The 13,103-nt window shown below is 48.1% G+C and overlaps 1 protein-coding gene across 2 annotated transcripts in view; it reads left to right on the top strand.

Moving 5' to 3' along the window:
* CDH4 (cadherin 4) overlaps positions 1-13,103 on the top strand; it is a 475,802-nt gene that overhangs the window by 80,491 nt on the left and 382,208 nt on the right. The window lies entirely within an intron of this gene.

Raw genomic sequence — 13,103 nt, 5'->3', positions numbered from 1 at the left:
TCAGACATATTCTCACTGCCCAGTGGTATTTCCCTTGAACCATAAGCCCCATGAGGGCGGGGCACAGGCCTAGCTGTTTCTTCAAATATCCCCATGCCTATCCAAGGGCCCCCAGGCAGAGTAAACATTCCATAAACATTTGCCAAATAAAGACTGAAAGAATTATGGGTTGCCCATCAGCTCCTTTACAGTTTCTCTGCTGTCTAAACCAGGACATTTTAAATCTTCAGTCTTACAGTATTGATTGGTGAAACCTGAAGTCCTTGTGAGCAGATAGCCCTGTGTTTCTCCAGGAAAGGGTCAGCATACGACCCTTCCCAGTTGCAGACTCACACAGTTGTTGTTGGGGGAACACGCTCACTTATGTTCTTAAGGGCTGGGTGCAGAGGCTGAAGGCAATGGTGAGTCTGGCCTCAGGCCGAAGACAATAATTCTTACCAGTGGGAACAATCCCATTAATGCAGGAGCGGAAGGAGAAGAAACCACATAAAACCATATAAAACCGTTTGCCCCACAGGGAGCTGTCCTGCCAAATCTGCTCTGGGAATTTCAGCCAGGGGTGGGATAGAAGGACAAGGCCTGCTTCATGCGTACCCAGCCTCTGTGCACCCCACATAGGACATGGCGGGGGATGGGCCTCTCTTCAGAGGGTCCACCACACTGACATCCTTAACCTGTCAAGGTCAGGAGGGGCAGCTGGGGTGCAGAGAGCAGGCAGAGGTGCCCAGAGAGCAGCCAGCAAAGAATCAGGCCCATATTTCTCTCCCTGGCAGCCTGAGTTCATTAATTCCAAGGGAAGTTTCTGGGTCAGTGACTTATCTTGGCTTTCTTTTCGTAAAGAAACAATGAGCTCACACACCACCACCACAGGAAAAGCCCTCTTAAACCTGATGAGTTATTTACTCTGTGTTCTGGGCTGACTTTCATAGGCAGTGAAAGAGGGCTCATTACAAGTGTCACTCTGCACATTCCCCGGAAATTATGTGTAACCCTGTGTGTCTCTTGTGTCTTTCTGTGCATATGTGCATGTGTGTCTCTGTGCAGGCGTGTGCCTGTGAGTTCATGTGTATCCTTGTATGCACATGTACATGCGTGTGCCTATGCTTGTGTGTATGTGTATTCATGTGTGCACCTGTGTATGTGTGTCTGTACTTGTGTGTGTGCTCATGTGTGTGTCCATATATGTGCATGTGTCCATGTTTGTGCCTATGTACATGTGTGTGACCATGTGCATGCATCCATGTGTGCATGCCTGTGCTTATATGTATGTGCCCATGTGTGCATATCCTTGTGTGTCCATGTGTATGTATATATGCCTGTGCTTGTGTGTGTGTGTGTGTGTGTGTGTGCCCATGTGTGTCCGTGTATGTTTGCTCCCTTTCCCTTTCCCTGGGAAAACCTGCAATAAAGTGCATAGGGGTCCAAGTGCCGAGTTCACTCGAGAAACATGTGCCTTTAAAATTCCTGAGTTCCCAGCACTCAGCTGGCCTGGGTGATGAGCCTGGCTTGTTCTCACCGCCCCCCGCAGGGTGGGTTTGAAGGGCTCCTGAGGGCTGGGCCGCAGCCTTTGTCCTGCCCACAAAGCAGTAAATGAAGCATGCGGCCCGTGGTCTTGGCACTGGCAGACCCTCAGTGCTTTTCTTTGGAGGGCGATGGATTTGGAGCCATTGTCTCCTTTCCCACGTGCTTCATTTTCAGCATTAGTGAGAAAGGCAGCAGGAGAGAGGAAACCTAAAGGCTTCGTTTTGCACTAACTGCTCCCACCAGAGTCTGTGGCGGGTCCTGATGAAAGTGTTTGTGATGGAGGGAAATCAAAAGAGGAAGACAGCACTTCTACCCCGCGAGATGGCACTTTAGAGGGAAGGCCTGGGAAAGAAGTTCTTTATTGAGCAATTAGCCATAATAAGCTGCAATGAGACAACAGATCAAACACATCCTCTGGAAGGAATGTGAACAGAGACGATGACTTTCTGGAAGGAACAACAAATAACATCCAAAAGCTGAAATCTGGAACTCTTGGCAAGATCCTGGTTCTGAAGAGAAGTAAACTTCCACATGCAGTTTTCTCTTCCCATCGAGCCCAAATCATAACCAGAGGCGTTCAGATTGGAGCTAGGCCCCCTTGGAGACAGTGTCTTGGGGGGCTGAGACTCTGGATTTGTTGGGAAGAGGACATTGACGTGTACCCCGTGGGTGCAGCATGACCAGAGTTGTCAGACAGTGAATGGATGAGCTCCTCATCCTCAAGAACTTTTCAGGGGGGTGAGGGGTACAAGGAGGAGATGCGTAGGAACCGTCGGTGGGAAGAAGCAGAAAAGAGGCCATTGGGGCTGGCCTGTGCAGTGGAAGGTCTGCTGGAGGGAGCCACAGTCAGGATCTTTGGGTCTTTTCCTGGTTGAATCCCTCCTTCCATTATTCACTCATTCCTTGGTGGTTCCCATTTATTTGTTTGCTGTGAGCTATGCTCAGGGCTTTGCCCAGGGCTGCAGAGATAAGACCCTCCCTGTCCTGGAGTTCAGGGTCTAGGGTGCCATAGTCAAAGCAGGCTGTGATGAACACAGCAATGAAGGTTCATTTGAGTCGTCCCAAGACCAGAAAGAGGCTACCTGGGGTAGGAGTCCAGGAAGAGGTGAGCCAGAAGAGCTAAGATATTCGTTAGGGCTCAGTTCTGAACCAGATACTGAGGCTTGTGAGTCATGGGGCTTTCTGTATTTGACACAGAATAGAAAAAAATCTTGACACAATCTATTTAAAAGCAGCCAGAACAATCAAAGGCATATAGATCAACTTTGGGAAGAAAGTTTTGATAAATAAAACCTATACACCAGTGAACTGGTAATTGTAAATCTGCTGCCCAAGGAAAAGGTAACCTGGGTGTTCCCACCTCCACAGAGTTTTATCAGAAGGAAGGGAGTTAAAATGCAGCAAGAGGGACTTCCCTGGTGGTCCAGTGGTTAAGAATCCATCTTGCAGTGCAAGGGACCCTGGCTCAGCCCCTGGTCCCAGGAAGATTGCACGTTCCATAAACAACTAAGCCCAGGCACTGCAGTACCACAGCCCGCATGCCTAGAATCCATGCTCTGCAACAAGAGAAGGCGCTGCAATGAGAAGCCCTCATACCACAACTAGGGAAAGCCCGCTTGCAGCAGTTAAAACACACCACAGCCAAAATATAAATTAAATAAATCATTTTTTTAAAAGGCAGCCAGAGGAATTCTGAACAAGGTATTAGAGAATTTAGATTCCAAGAGAGTGGGCAGCCTGTGAGCTCTGGTCTAGCCTCAGGAAATGAGAGACTCAGGGAACGTGGGCAAGAGGGTGACCAGCGTCATAGAGTTTAGGGGCATCAGTGTTGAGGCTGAAACTCTGCCTGGGGGTCTGGGGGTGTTTGTCAGGCTGAGATTTGGAGAGAAGTGGCCACTGAAAGCTTCCTTTCCATTGGCATGGAGCGTAGGGCTCTCCTGCTGCTCTGGAGCCCCTTCCAGCCCCTTCTAGTCATGTGTACATACAAGCTCATGAGTGGGTTTGGGCAGGGGAAGGAGGAGGAGAAATCATGTCTTAGCCTTCATGACTGTATGTGTCAAAAAGAAATGAGTGAACTTGAGGAACTGGGAGATAAGACAGAGTCTTGGCGCCTTGTGTTGCAAGTATTTTGTAAGTCCCTCCAGGGTGTGGTTTTCCAGGGGGAGGTGGGAACAGCACTGGTGATCAAAGCAGATGAGTCCCAGACATGGTGCTGGGGCCTCCTCCTAATCTGTGCGGCATCTGTCTGTCAGCTTTTGGAAAAGAAACGCTCCCATCCTAACTTGGTTTCTGGTGACCGCCTGTGAAGGAGGCTGGCCCAATTCCTCCGTGAGTGGATACCTGCTCAACAGCAAGTGCCAGACCCACAGGAGCATAGGGGCCGAGCCGAAAGAGCCCGCGTCCGGCCAGGAAACGGTGTGGGTGTGAAGCGAGGAGAGAAGGGGCTTTGCATCCGTCTGCTCTTCTGTGTGTCCAGTTCCAAGCCCCCAGTGTTCAGGGCAGTGTCCAGGGCATCTGGAAGCGGTGCTGAGGGACCAGTGGTGTCTGCCCTCCATCTACTGATGCCTCCGAGCATCTCCCACCTTCAGATCCAGCATTGCTGAAGCCCCGGGAGCCTTGTAGCCTGGGTGGGAGGGGTGCCTCCAGCTGCTTCCGCAGGGCTCAGCCTGGCCTTTTCTCTAGTCTACAGTCAGGACAGTGCTTCCAAGGGGAGCTTGGGGCCCAGTCAGCCAGCTCATAACTCACCATCTTCCTGGACTGAAGGCTTCTGTGCGCCTTCCCGTGGTGTACGTGCTGTCCACAGACAATGCAGGAATGTGCACACATTGCTGCTGCTTTAGAATCTGAGGATGGAGACCTGACCTACGCCTTGCTTCCACTGAGTGGACTTTGAGAAAAGAGAAACTTCTCTGGTTCAAACCCGAGCAATGTTGAGTCTGTTTCTGGAGATAATGAGGAGCACAGAGGCTCATACGATTCCCAGCAGTTTTCCAAGTGTGGCCCCCAGACTAGCAGTGTCAGCATCACCTGTTAGGAACTCAGATTCTCAGCAGACCTACTGACTCTAACTCTTGGTGTGGGAACCCGCATGGTGTTTTAACAAGACCTCCAGGGGATCTGATGCAGGGTGAGGTTGAGGACCCACTGTCCTGGGCCACACACACAGACCTGCCCCATCACAGTTGTCAGCTAAGATGCCTGTAAATACACCTTCCAGGCTGGATCAGGGGCCAGGCTGGCGAGCTTCTCTCCTTTGATTTCATCTGTGTGGTTGTTTTTACTTTAGCTTTTTTCCCCCTGAAATGGCTCCAGAACAAGATATGAAATATTTAATGCCAACAAAAGTTTATGAGTATGTTTTAAAGAATAGAAAAATAAGCTCCCAACATAAAGCCATGGTTTTTCCAGTAGTCATGTACGAATGTGAGAGCTGAACCATAAAGAAGGCTGAGTACTGAAGAACTGATGTTTTCAAATTGTGGTGCTGTAGAAGACTCTTGAGAGTCCTTTGGACTGCAAGGAGATCAAACCAGTCAGTCCTAAAGGAAATCAACTCTGAATATTCATTGGAAGGACTGATGCTGAAGCTGAAGCTCCAATACTTCGGTCACCTTATGCAAAGAGCCGACTCATTGGAAAAGACTCTGATGCTGGGAAGGATTGGGAGCAGAGGAAGGGGGCAACAGAGGATGACATGGTTGGATGGCATCACTTGCTCATTTGACATGAGTTTGAGCAAACTCCAGGAGATAGTGAAGAACAGGGAAGTCTGGTGTACTGCAGTCCATGGGGTCTCAAAATGTCAGACACTACTTAGCAACTGAACAACAACAATAAAAACAGACAGTTACCCGCCCAATAGAATCCCCTGCCTGCCTATGAATGTTCTGTTCATCATTTCCCATAACACTCATTGTTTTGTTTTGCTTCTTGATTGAGTTTTATAAAAATGGAAAATTGTACCAAATGCTCTCTTATCTGGCTTTTTTTCATTCAGTGCTGAGAATCAGCCTAGAAAACAATTAACCGTGTAGACTCTGGAGCTGGCCACAGGGTTCACGTCCCAGGGCGGCCCCTGTGGTCTGGAGCAAGCCCACCAGATCCCTGGTCCTCCACTTTCTCATCTGGAAAACATAATTCTGATGTTTTTACAAAGGGCAGCTGTATGCATCTGGTTGTGCCTGCAGTTTTTTAAACTAAAAAAATACTAGTTTTATGTGACTCCCTCCTGTTGTAGCTCTAAGTTATTCATTGTTATAAAAGCCACAGTGTGTATGAATTCAGTGTAACATATTCACCTGCCTGTTGATGGTCAATTGGTTTGTTTCCAGTTTTTTTTTCTTTTATGAATGATACTTCTCTGAACTTTCTTATTTCATGCTCTAGTGTCGACATGTAAGAATTTCCCTAGTTAACAGACCCACGATGGAACTGCTGGCTTGTCAACTAAGACCGGCTCACTTTCAACTTTAATATAAAACATCACATTGTTTTCTGAAGAGATTGGAAAAAGGGATATTCACTCCCACCAGCAGTGTATTAGAATTCCTGTTGCTGCAAATACTTTTCAGAGGTTTTGGTCAGTTGTTTAAAAGATGTTTGTTTTGCTGTTGGGTGATATTTCCCATTTCCAAAATTTGTAATGAGGCTGAGCACCTTGTCCTATGTTTGTTTGACAATTTTATTTCTGATGTTAAACTTTAGCTGAGTCTTTTACTCATTTTTCTGCTATCATTTTCTTATAGATCTATAGTTGTTTTTAATATACTCTAGATGCATGCATCGGAGAAGGCAATGGCACCCTGGTAGGCTGCAGTCCATGGGGTCGCAAAGAGTCGGACATGACTGAGCAACTTCACTTTCACTTTTCACTTTTATGCATTGGAAAAGGAAATGGCAACCCACTCCAGTGTTCTTGCCTGGAGAGTCCCAGGGATGGGGTCGCACAGAGTCGGACACGACTGAAGTGACTTAGCAGCAGCAGATGCATGCATGCTAAGTCACTTCGGTCATATCAGACTGTTTGCAACAAAGCAGGTTGGGGCCCGCCAGGCTCCTCTGTCCATGGGATTCTCTGGACAGGAATACTGGAGTGGGTTGCCATGTCCCCCAGGGAATCTTCCTAACCCAGGACTCCAGTCCATGTCTCCCGTGTCTCCTGCACTGGCAAGCGGGATCTTTACCACTAGTGCCGCCTGGGAAGCCCATACTCTAGATGCTAGTTCTTTATTATTAGGCTTGTTTGGGGAACTATTTTCTCCCTATCCGTGTCCTGTCCTTCAACGGTCTTTACAGTGTCCTTTGGTAAACACAAGTTCTTACTTGGGTGCTGAGGAAGTTATCAGTAGTCTTCTGTATATATTGATAAGTGTATGTGTATGTGTCCTACTTAGGAAATTCTTCCAAGGTCGTATAAATACTCTGCTGCCTTATTTGCTTCCAAGATTTCTCCAAAAGTTCACATTTAAGTTCTTCAACCTTTGGAAACTGGTTTTGTGAGCCATGTGAGACAGAAATACAATTTTACCTCATTCTTTGTGGAAGTTGATTGTTCCAGACTGTGGATCGGGAACCTGTTCATTTCCCTTCTAATTTTCAATACAAGTTCTTTATGTGGAAACTTTTCATATATGTATGGATGTGTTTCTGGGCTTTTTTATTTGTTGAAACCCACACCAGTGCCCCACCCCCCTACATTAACAAGGCCTTATTCTGAGTCTTGGAGTTCTGTGGGCACACTTCCACTTCATTCCCACCCAGACTCCCACTTGTTCCCCATCCTTTGCTCCTCTGTAGAAATCTGGAACCACCTCTACAAACGATTCTGAAATTCTGATTAGCATTTCTTTCAAGCCAAAGGCCAATAAAATATGAACTAACATATTTACTCTAGAGATTTATTTCTACATTATGCAAATATTCTATTTTTTCCTGTAATACTGTATAATTTTCTCCCTGAAGTCCTTGTACATTTCTTCTTAGAGATGTTCATAGTTACTTCATATTCTTCATGTGGTTAGAAACACCATCTCTTATTAAATTAAATGTTCTACCCGTTCTATGGTACTGAAAAGCAATGAACATTTGTAAAAGTGTATTTAGCAATCTGTTCAGTTTCTTATTTCTAATAAATTGTAGATTAATTGGGGTTCTTCCATGTCATTAATCATATCATCTATGAATAATGCAATTTTTAATTATTTCTTTCCCATCTTTGTACCTTTGCTTGTCCTTTTGTGTCGATCCGTCAGTGTTAACTGCAGACATGAATAACTTTGTAATTTGGTCTTGCTGCTCATTTAAAGGCTCAGAGGATTCATCATTAGATGGTGTTTGCTGTTGGTTTAGAACATATTCTTCATGAGGCTTAAGGAAGTTCTCTTTCAATCCCAGTTTGCTATGACGTTTTATTGGAATTTTTTCCTTCCGCTGAAATAATCTTGTAATTTTTCTCTTCAATCTGTTCACATAGAAAATTGCATTAATAAACACATTTGCATAACAGAGATAAACTCTGCTTGGCCACGAGAGACAACTTGCTGTATTTAATTTACTAAGTTTCACATCTTGACTGAAGAAGAAGATTAACTGAATTTTTCCTTGTACTTTTCTGGCTTGATTTGGGTATCAAGGTTTTGATAGTTTTGTGAAATGAAATGGGGAATACTCTCCATTTCAACTCTATAGAAAAATTGCATAAAATTAAAATTCCCCTTTGATTGTTTGGTAAAACTTTACTGTAAAACCCCCCAGGCCATGTTTGCGTGTGTGCACTCACATGTGTGAATGTGTGTGTGTGAAGGTATACAGATGCGTGTGTACCTGTGAGCATGAACACTGTTGGTGACCTGCTTGTTTTCCTCGGCAGTTAAGAGGACCAGGGGGTCCAACGTGTTACCCTGACTACTGAGCTCCTGCCTCGAGTTCATTTCCAGCAAGAGTCGTGTCTGCAGCTTTGGGAGTCATCTCAAGATGAGATTCCCATCTTGGCTTAGAATCCCCTACAAGTAGAGCCTGCCACAAGGATGGCTTGCAGGCAGCTTATTCGGGGAGTGAGGCCAGGAAGCTTAGGGAGGGGTGACCAAGCAAGGAGGAAAACTAACAGAGGACATATAAATGGGGGTCACAGCCTTGGGCAGCTATAGTTCAGTCCCTCTGGGCACCCTCTAAGAAGCCACATAAAACTCACTGCAAGGGGACTTCCCTGGTGATCCAGTGGTTAAGAATCTGCCTTCCAATGTGGGGGACAGAAGTTTGATCGCTGGTCCAGGAAGATCCCATGTGCTGCAGAGAAACTCAGCTGTGTACCACAACTACTGAAGAGCTGATGCTCTGCAAAAAGAGAAGCCACCGCCATGAGGAGCCTGAGCACCGCAGTCCCCGCTCACCACAACCAGAGAAAGCCTGCACAGCAACAAAGATCCAGTGTGGCCAAAAAGTTTATAAAAATGCATTAATAAAGAACCACTCCAAGGAAGCACTCACCTGCTGAGGTGTCCACCCAGCAGGCCCAGTCTGCCCAGACACTGACTCATATGTGTGCAAGCGCCAGACTGCCCATCACAGCACCTGTCACATGGGGACCCAGGGTTAGTTACAGGTGGGGCTCCTGAAGTATTCTCCAAGGTTTCTGTGAATACCCACTCCCTCAAACTTGCTGGATCTAAACAGATCTGATACTTGTCTCTGGTTAACTGCTCTCTCTGCTCCAGACGGTGAAACAGTCAGTAAATAAGAAGCCAGCATTCCAGCTACGTCTAAGGGAGCCGATTTAAGAGGAACAATGTGTATAACAGGGGGGTGTGGTGAAGAGACACAGGACCAGCCTAAAGTGGCTCCTGCTGGCCCCTTCTAGGATATTTGAGAATCAGAAATAAATGATGACAATACTGGGTCATAGCCTTTAGAGTAAAGTAAGAATCCTGGAGTCCAAAATGATAAAGAAAAGGTGGTGGGGAGGGGCAGAGCCTCCTTACAGCAGAACGGCACCTAATGAGTGAGGAGTGAGTGAAGGAACCAGAAAATCACCGTTTGACAAGCGCATAATGACAGTTGATTCAGGCAGGAAGCACCAGTAGATGCTAAATCTAGTTGATGAAAGTCAGGGAACAACAGGATGTGTATATAATACCTCCCTGAAGTTACTGTTTATAAAATCAATAGTGAGTTTCCACGAGAGAAACCTGGCTGACACTGACTCGTGAAGTGATTGAAGTTAACATCAGCAGAAACGGAGCAAATGGAGACCATTTGCCTCCTGAAATGGGGCAGTGAGGAGGACACAGCATCGTTCTGTCCTTCAACATCCTGAACTTATTCCTGGGGAAGCATCACACAAGCTCAAACTGAGGAACATTCTACAGTAACTGGCCTGTGCCCTTCAAAAATGTCCAAGTCATGAAATGCAAAAACTGATTACATGGCCAGGTTAAAGAAAATGTGAGTGAAAGCAACAGAGTTCAGTGTGTGATCTGGGATTTTTTTCTTTTTTTTTTTTTTTTGTTTTGTTTTTACTAAAGGACATCCTTGGGATAGCTAATGAAATATGGGTAAGATCTGTAGACTAGGCTATAATATTGAGTCAACATTATCATCCTCATCTTGATATCTAAACTGGGATGTGTAAGAGGGTGTCCTTGGTTGCAGAAAACACACATTAGAGTTGTTAGAGATAAAGCAAATGGGGCTGAGGAAATCTATGTGAAGGGAATACGGGAATTATTTGTCATATTCTTGTGACTTTTCTGTAAGTCAGAAATTATATTGAAATAAGAGTTTAAGAAAGTACATGAGCAATGTCAGATTGAGAGAGATGGGCTCCAGGGAGCTCTTTAGATCAGATGGTCAGAGAGGACCCCTGCAGAGGCGCCATTTGAGTTGAGACATGAATGAGGTGAAAGTACCAGCCACAGCCACACATATCAGAGACAGAAGAGGTGCAGCTGGCCACAGCGGGAAGCTTTTCAGAGTCCTGGGGACAGCAAGGGGCCGCGCTTTATCTCAGGCTGGGGGACCGTGGGGAGGGGCAGGATTCAGAGCTCAGGTGGGATGTGGAGTCCTACAGGGTGTCGGGGAACCTGGGGGAGGGTTTCAGCACAGCGCCATAACCCCCTGGGTCTGGAGCATTTGTTGTCTGCTGCTGCTGGGAGAACTGATTGGGGATCAGGTGGGTGCTTCCAGCCAGGAAGGCCATTCTGCCATACAGATGGGGCTGCAGGCCTCCATGCTGCAGGCCCACACTTGGCAGAGTGAGGGGCAGGGGGGACATGAAGAGGAGTGGATGGTTCAGATATACTCTGAGATGGAGCTGGGGGGTCCAGGGAGAAGAGAAGCTCAGAGATGACCCTGTCCTTTCATCCTGAGCACCCAGGTGGAGAGCTGACATGGACCCCGAGTCTTAAAGAAGCTCCTGGCTCCAAGATGGATGAGATAGCGGTATCTGTGATGCCCTCAGGATGGGAGGGGGCTCGTGGTGGGTTCCAGGGAGCAGAGGGGCATTCCCCAAGGCCAGGCCATCCAGAGGCCTTTGCACCTCCCATAAGCATGCCTCCTTCCACTGACTGGCAGGCCTCTGCCCTCATGTGGGTCACTGTTTGCACCAAGGCCAGGAATTTCATCCTCAAAAATCAGAGACCATCCTTGATTGGTTCTAAAGTCCTGGAGAAGGAGTCAGATGCTGCCAACCCGGGCTTGCAAAATGACCACGTTAGGGTAAGACAGATCATTCCAGCAAGCTGTTCAAATACTGATCACATCTCTTACTTTGTAAATAGCTCAATGGTAAATTTTTACAGTTTTGTTTTTACAGAGACTCTTAATGAGAAAGCAGTTCCCCCCACTTCCCGCGTCGCCTGAATATTAAGCCCTTTAATGAGAATACACAAAGTGACCCCATAAAACTTGGGTTGGAGTGGGCTGCAGCGGGGCTCAATGCTGTGCCCAAATCATGAGGGGTCTGGGAACCGACGGTGACCCTCCTGTCTGAGCCAGGGATAACAGAGTGCCTCCTGCCCCCTCTCTCGCCTCCTCGCCCGGCCTATACCCCCAAGGATGCCAGCTGTGAGGGTGGTGGTCACTTCCGGGGAAAGAGTGGAAGTGCACAGCTTGGGGGTTTAATTTGGGAGCCTGCCTGCTTTTTAATTGGCCTTGGTGTTAATGAATGGCTCCGTTCTGTGTGCAGCGTGCAGGGCTGGGCACCGGAGCATGTAATCTGATTTCAGCCTGGTGCTCAGAGCACTGCACAAGCCTCTGGCAGCGATGGTGCAGTGTGGGGAGGCGGAGGGGTCAGAGGAGGTGCTCTCAGTACCAGCAGGCCTCCGCACTGAGTTTGGAAGTCTGGGAGCACTTTTGTCACCTTGTGGCATCTCCCAGAGACCTCGCCGGGGCTTGTTGTCCTGAGAAGGTGGCAGAGAGACGGAGACTCTTCTTGGGACACCCCCCCACCGGCATCCAGGAGACATCAATAAAGTCACTGCTTCCCACTCCGGAACTGGGGCACATGGGGACATACTTCATCCTGCCAGGCCTCCATCCGCTGGGAAATGCCGTCCAGCTAGCGTGGTGCAGACCAGCCACCTGGTTGCCCTCCAGACTCCTCTTCTCTCTTTGGGGCATCTCAGCTTTTTGGCCCATTCTGCGCTTGAACAACACCCTGGCCCCTGCAGGGCTTGGGAGGCCTTTGTTGCAGGGCCCACCGCCTCAGTGGAATGTGTGTCCCTCCAGCTTGGTCATTAGAACCTGGCCCTGAGAGTGGGGGCTGTGCATTCCCAGGGGACCCAGGGCCATGCCCAGATCTGCTCTGTGGGAGCCCAGCCGAGCCTCCTTGCAGGAAACAGGCTTCATGCAGAGTTGGGCACATCTTGGAGGCAGGTTTGGAGTCTGAGCTTGTCCCCTGCTGTGACGTGGCTCAGTCTTCCACCTCTCACCTCTGCCAAGGTTCATCTGGGGACACACACAGGCCAGTCTCGTGAAGATGACTCACACTGGAGTTTGATCCAGCGACAGGCTGGCAGCTTGTGTTTGTAAACACACTGTCCAGTTCAGGTTAAAGAAATTGCTCTACATGAATGCACATCTGAATTCAGTGCTTTTGCTCCATGTCTGGGATCTTGTCTCCACCTCACACTTCTTACTGGCAGGGTGTTTTGGCCCAAAAAGAAGCATGTGACCAGCTTGGCTGCCCTATCACCCCCGGGAGCCAAACGCCACGTCCTCCCAGGCCCCAAGCCTCGTGTCTGGCTCAGCCCCATCCTGCAGTCACACGGCCACAGCGTGGCCCGAGTCACACTCAACTGTGTCAGGACCCGGCACCCCAGCCCTTCCTGCCCCCTTGATCACATCCAAAGGAAACCAGCAAGGCCAACACTCAGCCACAGACTGTCTGTCAGTCAAGGTGGCCTTGCCGGGCACTGTGCCCTGAAGACGCTATGCAGGTGCTGTGCTCCCTGCAGTTTCACAGAATCTACCTGCAGATGCAGTGGCTTCCCCTGGACCAGGGATGGCAGGTGCATCTCTTAATAAAGTAAAAGCAACCAGGAGCAGCTCCCAAATTGGCTTGGCCTCTGGCATCTCGGGGATTC

This window comes from Odocoileus virginianus, chromosome 9 (genome assembly GCF_023699985.2).
Source record: "Odocoileus virginianus isolate 20LAN1187 ecotype Illinois chromosome 9, Ovbor_1.2, whole genome shotgun sequence".
Classification (NCBI taxonomy): domain Eukaryota; kingdom Metazoa; phylum Chordata; class Mammalia; order Artiodactyla; family Cervidae; genus Odocoileus; species Odocoileus virginianus.
This window is presented reverse-complemented; position numbering and strand designations above follow the sequence as displayed.